The sequence below is a fragment of the Stigmatopora nigra genome, chromosome 8 (assembly GCF_051989575.1).
Source record: "Stigmatopora nigra isolate UIUO_SnigA chromosome 8, RoL_Snig_1.1, whole genome shotgun sequence".
In the NCBI taxonomy this organism is placed as follows: Eukaryota; Metazoa; Chordata; class Actinopteri; order Syngnathiformes; family Syngnathidae; genus Stigmatopora; species Stigmatopora nigra.
This window is the reverse complement of record NC_135515.1, coordinates 15,190,855-15,199,457: the sequence shown is the minus strand read 5'-3', so window position 1 is coordinate 15,199,457 and position 8,603 is coordinate 15,190,855. Positions and strand designations below refer to the sequence as shown.

At 38.5% G+C, this 8,603-nt stretch overlaps 1 long non-coding RNA gene across 1 annotated transcript; it reads right to left on the bottom strand.

The window, feature by feature from the left end:
• Positions 1-793: 793 nt before the first annotated feature.
• LOC144200842 (uncharacterized) lies at positions 794-8,483 on the bottom strand. Its single transcript, XR_013327211.1, has 2 exons — positions 7,596-8,483; positions 794-1,306 (listed from the first exon to the last, which is right to left on the bottom strand). It is a non-coding gene; the product is annotated as an uncharacterized LOC144200842 (long non-coding RNA).
• Between the last annotated feature and the right edge of the window lie 120 nt (positions 8,484-8,603).

Below are 8,603 nucleotides of genomic sequence, written 5' to 3'. Positions count from 1 at the left end.
CAGTAACATCGCAGTGAACAGGAGCCCACTGTAGGAACTCTCTGTCCACTTTGCAGTCTGGTCATACATATTTTCTATTTAAATTTATCTCACTCTTTCTAAGCCTGCTCCTGAAGTTGTATTTTCAGACCTAACAAACATTTCAGTTTTTTTGCCCTAATGTGCGTTTCATGCGCTGAAAATCATGTTTTGGCCAAGTATCATAGTTTTCACTATAACTTAACCTAACCCTAACCCTAACCCTAACCCTAACTTTCATCACTAAGAATGATATCAAATGAAAAACCTACTTAATTTGGACGATTATACACTATATACACAGTAACTATGTGTCACTGACAGTTTGTTTCGCAGCGGGGGAACATTTCAGTTTTTATTGCCTTAATGTGCATTTCATGCGCTGAAAATCACGTTTTGGCCAAGTATCATAGTTTTCACTATAACTTAATTTCTAGCACTTAGAATGATGCAAAATGAAAAACTTACTTGAATTGGACAATTATACACTATATACACAGTAACTATGTGCCTCTGAGTGTTTGTTTCGCAGCAGGGAAACATTTCAGTTTTTATTGCCTTAACGTGCGTTTCATGCGCTGAAAATCACGTTTTGGCCAAGTATCATAGTTTTCACTATAACTTAATTTCTATCACTTAGAATGATGCTAAATGCAATACTTACTTGAATTGGATGATTTTACACTATAGACACAGTAACTATGTGCCTCTGACAGTGTCAGGTTCATTAATAATTACCTTCGTCCGTAATTATCAATAACTGCAGGAAGACATCTTATTCAATTATTGACATTTAATTAAATAGAAATGGATACAACAATGGGTAAAAGCCTCCGAAGGGGAGAGTCAGCAAGTGTCACCTTACAACTTCCGAACGTCTCCTCGAATAGACGTTTTCGTCCCATTCTTATGGTCACAAGTTACAGAGTTGTTGATCATTCCATCACGTATGAGTAAAAACAACATCTGGGACTACAATAACAATCAAAGTATTTTACTAATAACAAAAACAGGGACTAGACCTAACAACATTTAGATTAGAGTAATTATACAACCTCCTTGACCTAAGAATCATATAATATAATCATAATCATATAATCGTTACATACAGAAAAACCCGAAGTGTACGGTTACATAACGATAATTATATTCTTGTTATTGTCCGAATAGCCCTGTCCTCGTCACCAAGGGCCCACCAAATCTCAAGGACCCAGATTGGGTGGATTGTTTGTATAACCATCCTGGAACAGGCTGTCTAGGTTAAAGATGACTTGGTGTGACCTCAAGACTTTTGAAAAACAGAAAGAGAATGATTTAACAAAGTAATGAATTAATACAAAGAAAAGAAAGAGATTGATTTAATAAAGAAATGAATTAATATAACTATTATAATAATAAAACAGAATAAACCCAACATTCCCCCGTTTTTATAATATGTATGTTATTAGTCATTTCTTAGTAATCACTAAATGGAAATGTCGGTGACTGCGATTTTATCCGCCTACTCCTTACTCCCATGGCTGGTCTGAAAGAGAAAAAACATAATTATATTCGTCCAATTGGTCCTCGGATTTACCGTACTCCTGGACCTCACTGCTTTCCCCAAACCGTCCCATAAGATACAACTCATGTACTTTAGAATTTGTAGGGGCAATTTCAGTAGTTATAAGTCGGCTTAGCAAGTAGCGCAAACAGGGGATACTACATCACCCACACAATGTTGGGATAGCGGTAATTGTGCCTATAGTCACCACGAAGGATGTAGCCAAATCTTTAGATTTTACAAAGGTCTTATCCCACCAATCTGACAATGCGGACGTATCTACTCCAGAGTGCTCTTGCATATTGCGGTTCAGTGTTTGCAGGCCAGTAATGGCCCTGGTGAGAGATCCACTGGGTGACGCGTTGTTCGGTATGAAGGTGCAACATTGTTTTCCAAACATTGCACACACGCCCCCTGTTTCAAGGATCATATCCACCGCTATGCGATTCTGGAACGCCATCAGACTGGTAGCTGCCAGTTGTTCCTTCATGGCCACAAATCCCTGTTCAGTATAATTTCCAAGTTTTGAACATTGTAATGTAAGTAATTTATTCTATCCACAATTTTGTTTGGGGTGATTAGAAGGAAGATAGACTCCCAACCTGCTGCGATCTGATTAGCCAGCTTATACTCATCTGGTACGCCCCGGGGGATGCCAATCGCATCAATGTATGTTGGATCTCCTTCCCTCCATGCCTCTCGACGATGTCGGGAGGGTCGACCCTTCACCTCCGAATTATGAGCCGCCAATTGTATCTCCTCCACTGTGGATGGAAAAACAGACACCGGTAAGAGCAGTGAGACCAAAGTACCTAGTCCTGCCGCGTTTCGGCAGGAGTCGTATAATTTATCTACCACCCCGCCACCATAGGCCAGAACGTGGTATCAGGGGTGTAGTTTGTTTTAGAACGCCGGTACACCACGTCTCATTTATCGCCCCCAGCTTCAGACCATGCCCTGTAAGGTTTAAGCAGGTAAAATGATTAAACAGTGGAAAAATTGACTTCCTATTTACCGCGTAACAGGATAAACACTGCTTCAATATTTTTTTTTCTTTCTTGCCAAGTAGGACACGTTTTTTCATTTGTAAAAACACTTTTCCCCAAAAGAATGGTGATTGAGGGAGTTGTTAGATCCCATCGTATTTTCCCTTGTCTGGTAGTTTATCCTAATCTTTTGTAAGATGGTTTAGTCTCAATTGAAACCATATGGAGACGTCAAACCCAATATAAAAGAGTTCCCTATAGTTTTATGGTATTGCTTGCTGAGCAATAATCTTTTCAATTAATATTGGTGTTTCCCGTATCTTATTAAGTCAGAAAGTTTATCTTACCCGTCCCCTCAATGTTTCAATTGAGACCACCCTTTTACCAAAGTAGCTCCACATAGTGCTTGCCTTCTTTACACTCCATTAACAGCGCCCAATTATCCCCCGTTTGGGAAATCCCTGTTTCAGAAATAAATTTCACAGGTTAATATGTCAGTCCAAGCTTTCCAATCTTGACCAATTTCTGCAACAAGGCTTTTCCCAATCTTTAATTTTTTGCTGTTAATGTACCACACATATTTCCCACCATCTCTTTTTGTATGGCAACCGGGACGTCGCCGAGTCCAAATATATATTTTCAATGTGGAAATTTGATTTAGTAGGTAATGTTAATTAAATGTAAATGTGTATGTTTCTCGGTTTACCCTCCCGTAAGAAGGTGTATCCTCAATTGAAACGCCTCCGCCTTTTTCTCCAACTGGAGAAAACAACCCTACTGTGGAAAGGAATAGAATCACAATCATCATTAATCTCATTGCCCCAAAAGCAATAATTGTTTTCAACATGACTTTTTGTCTTTGTTTAGGGAGTTTTCCTCTTGAAACGTTTCAATTTAGACAACCTTCTTACTGTGGGAAAGGTGCATCCGTGTCCCCTTTCAGTAACAAGGACCCTCCCACTTTGCGTTGCTCCGATGTTTCTTCTTTTATGCTGCTTATCAGCATCCAGTCTTCAAGAATCACCGTCGCTTCGTCCGTTTCCTGTTGAGAAGCAAAATCTCCCTCTGATAGTCTAAATTTGGTGTGTGCGTTTTTTTTTTTCTGATAGATTCGCCTCATCATCCAATTGTCATTGTGTGGTGAATAATAACAATTTGTAAGGTCTACCAAACAGGACTTCATATAAGGTCCGCCAATTGTGGATGGTAGACAACTATTATATTAACAAAATGGGAGCCATTATCACTATAAATAGTTTCTGGAATTCCATATCGTGGAATGATATCCATATGATCTAATAAAAATAAAATAAAATCTATATGTATTTTTTGAAATGGATATGTGGGTATGCATATAGATTTAAACCCTAAGCCTTGTAGTGCCGTTGTAGCAAGGCCACCTCCCCCTTGTCGAGACATAGGTCTTCCCTTGACTCAAGCCCAAATTATTTTCTTTTATTGATAGATTATGTCTCGGTGGTCTGCCAATCAAAAAACACAAAAAGACAAACTATCATTCACGCTCACACTCATAAAAAGAAGAATTTAGTGTGTTCAACCAGTCTAGCATCCATAATTTCATTTTGTGGGAGTAAACTGGAGTACCCGGAGAAAATCCACAAATTCTCGAGGACGCCATGAATACCCCACATTCCGGAAGGTCTGGATCCACCCCGCATTCATTAGTAGATCCTTTAATATACACACCCCCACTCTAGTATTTTAACCGTTTGTAAAAAATTACCTTCAAGTTTCACACAAAGTTATATCCTTTTTAATGCTATCAGTTTACCTGTTTGTTCCCCGAATTGAGGTGGGAATAGTTTCACATCTAAAGTTTTTATTTTTTACAGCCGCCATGACCTAATGGCCCCCTATCATGTTTTTGGAAAATCCCAATTCCCTCTAATAGCATGCCAATCACCTTTTAATGCGGCCATCCAATTTTGTTTCTACTTGTTTCAGGTGATAAGATAATCTCCCCCATTTGTAAAACAAATTCATTCACGCCTAATTTATACAACATGACGCCTATGGCCTTTATTACGTCGCCTTGACTCCAAATTCTATGAACCAAGATAACACGCCGAATTTGTAAGCGAATTTCCCCCATCCCATTTTGTTCATAGACAACCCATCTACCTAAAGCGTCACTTGTTTCAAAACATGAAAGGCCCCACTAGAATTCGTGCATCCAGCGCCAAATAGAGCCTATTTACACATTTGTCTCAAACTTGTTTTAGATATGGGGTCCCCAATTTCCCAAAATTTCCCAGAATTAATGTACTACCACATCCTGTCAAAAACCCAAAACGACTAACATAACCTGTTTCTAAGCCAGATTCTGGAATTTGGAGAATTTCTCCTTTCCCTCCCTTATCTAAGCTTGTTATTGCCACTCGTTATCACTGTAACATTCAGGCGTATTAACCCCATCGTTGCTAAAGTTCTAACCAATTTGCATGCCCTTAAAGCCGTAAAAGCAACGTTATTTGGTTGTATCAATTGACCAATGCTTATCCAATCCGTAATATCCTTAAAGTCATCAATATGACCTGTGACAAAGCATATTTCCTCCTGCCAGGACAACAGACAATGTTCTTTCAAGTGCACTTTGAAAAACATTCCATGTTACTCCATTCTTAGGGAAAATATGCTCATCCTAAACCAATTATTTTATTTACAATTCACCTAATTATTTGGATGAATGCCATGAATTTTATCATGCCACTATTGCATTGTAAATTTCCCATCTGATGTCGTTAACAGCCAAATAATTCAATACCTACTATACTTTGTAAATCACCTCATATGATGTTTACTTAAGACACGAGTCATTTCCCATAGCCTGTTACCAAAACAAAAATCTACAACAATTAAATGAGAGAAATCAACCTTTTGTTAGACAATTCCTAATTACAAACTTTAATGTTTTAAAAACCTTATCGTCACCAATATACCATAATTTTGTAAATTTTGTCATCCTGGCCTTTTCTTTAACCAGCCAACCCCCTGGATTAAAGTATTTTGAACAATCAAAAAATTCTGAAATAGTATTAATATTATTTTATCCTCCAAAAGCTAGTTTCCTTTAACTAAGAGCCCTTTGAAATCCACAATTGCTCAAAAATGACTATTTTGGTCTATTTCCCAAATCCAAAGCTTTTTACCAAATCAACCTTTTACTGAACAGATTTTTTCTATCCTCTTAATACATTTCATTTTAAAACCCAAAATATCAATGCGAAAGCATTCGCATAACCTTGCATTTCTTGCAGCCCATGTATTGTTCTTATTCTGAAAAGTCCAAACAGAAAACGCAATTAGCCGTTAACTATGACCTCCACTCTTGCTGCGAAAACAGCATTGTTATCTTATGTTTACAAACCAGCTTTTTCCCTGTGCCCAAATACAACGCTTTTTAGAGAAGACAACCATTAAAACGTCAAATTAACCCCTCTTCCGATATTCAACTACATAACAATATTTTTCCAAGACCCCATATATCCAGAATATGTATGCTGCAAGCACAACAATATGGCAAAAACCCATTTTCTGCCCTCAAGTTTGCTTCAGCACCCCCAAGGCCAATTATTATTATTATAATGTCTTCACGGAAGGGATCACAAAATTTTTGTCGTTTACACGGTCCGAACGCTCCCGAAAGCCCAACACAGTTAAATCGTCTGCCCCGCGGCCCACATGTTTCACTCCCATCTAATCAGCAGCCGCTGCACCAGAAACGCTTCCCCCGCAGTTGACACATTTTTTGGCAAGTCTAGAGCATAATAAAAACACAGGTGACATTCCCTGCTAAAATTTAAATGATCATTTTGTATATATTCTTTTGTCTTTTTAAACACCATCTTCCCGTTAGCGGACGGGATCAAAAACCAAGCTGCAATAAGCCATCACATTGCTGTAAATTGACAGTACATATAGGTTATATTAACAAAGCACCACCAGCACTTGGAAATAACCATTCTAATTGTTGTTATACAAGCCCAAGCATCACAAAAAAACCCAATTTATTGTAATCACAAAACGTCATACCCGGATTAACCAAATCAAATACCAGTGTCCCCATTAATTTTCTAGCTCCCTTTATTTTTGTTAAACTTCCTCCGCGCCCGTCACCTATCTCGGTAAATATTTTCCCCGTCAGCCGAGGAGGCCCCGCTATTTTTTCCTTACCAAACAGTACTTTCCCGCCGCCACGGTCTTAAATATATCCCCGTTATCCGAGGGAGCCCCCACTATTTTCCCAAAATAGTATTTTTTAACTTCTCCCCGGCCTTATTTCGCCATTAGTGTCTGTGGAACAAGCTGTTACACTTTTATCCACTCACATATTATTTATATATGTATATTACCTCCATTAGTGTCTGTGGAACAAGCTGTTACACTTTTATCCACTCACATATTATTTATATATGTATATTACCTCTATGCATTAGTGCATATATTATCCTGCATTTTATGCATTTTAAGCTGGCCAGCAAACCCATATTTATTTATCCATAAATATAGCTGTGTAATATTTTTAAAGCGCTTTGTCTTTCCAATTTTTTTCCAATCCTTACAAGTTAGACGTATTTTTTTGGATCGTCATCCAAACCCGCCTTACAACACGTGTTTCCCATATTTTACTTTTTTGTAGTGAGTTCGTGTGCCTCACAGAGTTAACTTTATTATATCTATTTTTATTATTATCACTCCTTCGACTGTATTTCCTAGGCTTATTTTAATTTTACTGCAGAAACCACACAAACAACATACAACGTATATTCGTGCCTACCCTTTAGACACAGGACACTCCCCGGCCCCAATATTGTACCTCTAGTACAATACATTCGTGCCTACCCCTGAGACACAGGACACTTTCCAGCAAAGTGCCCCACCGTACCTGCCATTGACTAGTATAAACACAGGGTTTTATCGCCGTCACCCAGGACGCGAAACCAGCCCAACAATGGGCCTCACATACAATGTCCCTTTAACGCATTTGTAAACACCTTCACAACATGCAGACATTAATGTGGACTTACCCGAGATCCATCAGATGTCTCCCTCCAGCAGGAAAAGTCTTCAACCGCCGAGAATCCAGGCGCCCCCGTCGAAAAACTCCGGCCCACCAAGGGTTTTGAAGACGCCGTGCGCACGGTCACTTACCAGATGTCGAACAGCAGCGCCTGGGTTCTCGCTCCGGTATATTGACCTCCATGGCTCGAAGGACCAAAATGTCAGGTTCATTAATAATTACCTTCGTCCGTAATTATCAATAACTGCAGGAAGACATCTTATTCAATTATTGACATTTAATTAAATAGAAATGGATACAACAATGGGTAAAAGCCTCCGAAGGGGAGAGTCAGCAAGTGTCACCTTACAACTTCCGAACGTCTCCTCGAATAGACGTTTTCGTCCCATTCTTATGGTCACAAGTTACAGAGTTGTTGATCATTCCATCACGTATGAGTAAAAACAACATCTGGGACTACAATAACAATCAAAGTATTTTACTAATAACAAAAACAGGGACTAGACCTAACAACATTTAGATTAGAGTAATTATACAACCTCCTTGACCTAAGAATCATATAATATAATCATAATCATATAATCGTTACATACAGAAAAACCCGAAGTGTACGGTTACATAACGATAATTATATTCTTGTTATTGTCCGAATAGCCCTGTCCTCGTCACCAAGGGCCCACCAAATCTCAAGGACCCAGATTGGGTGGATTGTTTGTATAACCATCCTGGAACAGGCTGTCTAGGTTAAAGATGACTTGGTGTGACCTCAAGACTTTTGAAAAACAGAAAGAGAATGATTTAACAAAGTAATGAATTAATACAAAGAAAAGAAAGAGATTGATTTAATAAAGAAATGAATTAATATAACTATTATAATAATAAAACAGAATAAACCCAACAGACAGTTTGTTTCGCAGCAGGGGAACATTTCAGTTTTTATTGCCTTAACGTGCGTTTCATGCGCTGAAAATCACGTTTTGGCCAAGTATCATAGTTTTCACTATAACTTAATTTC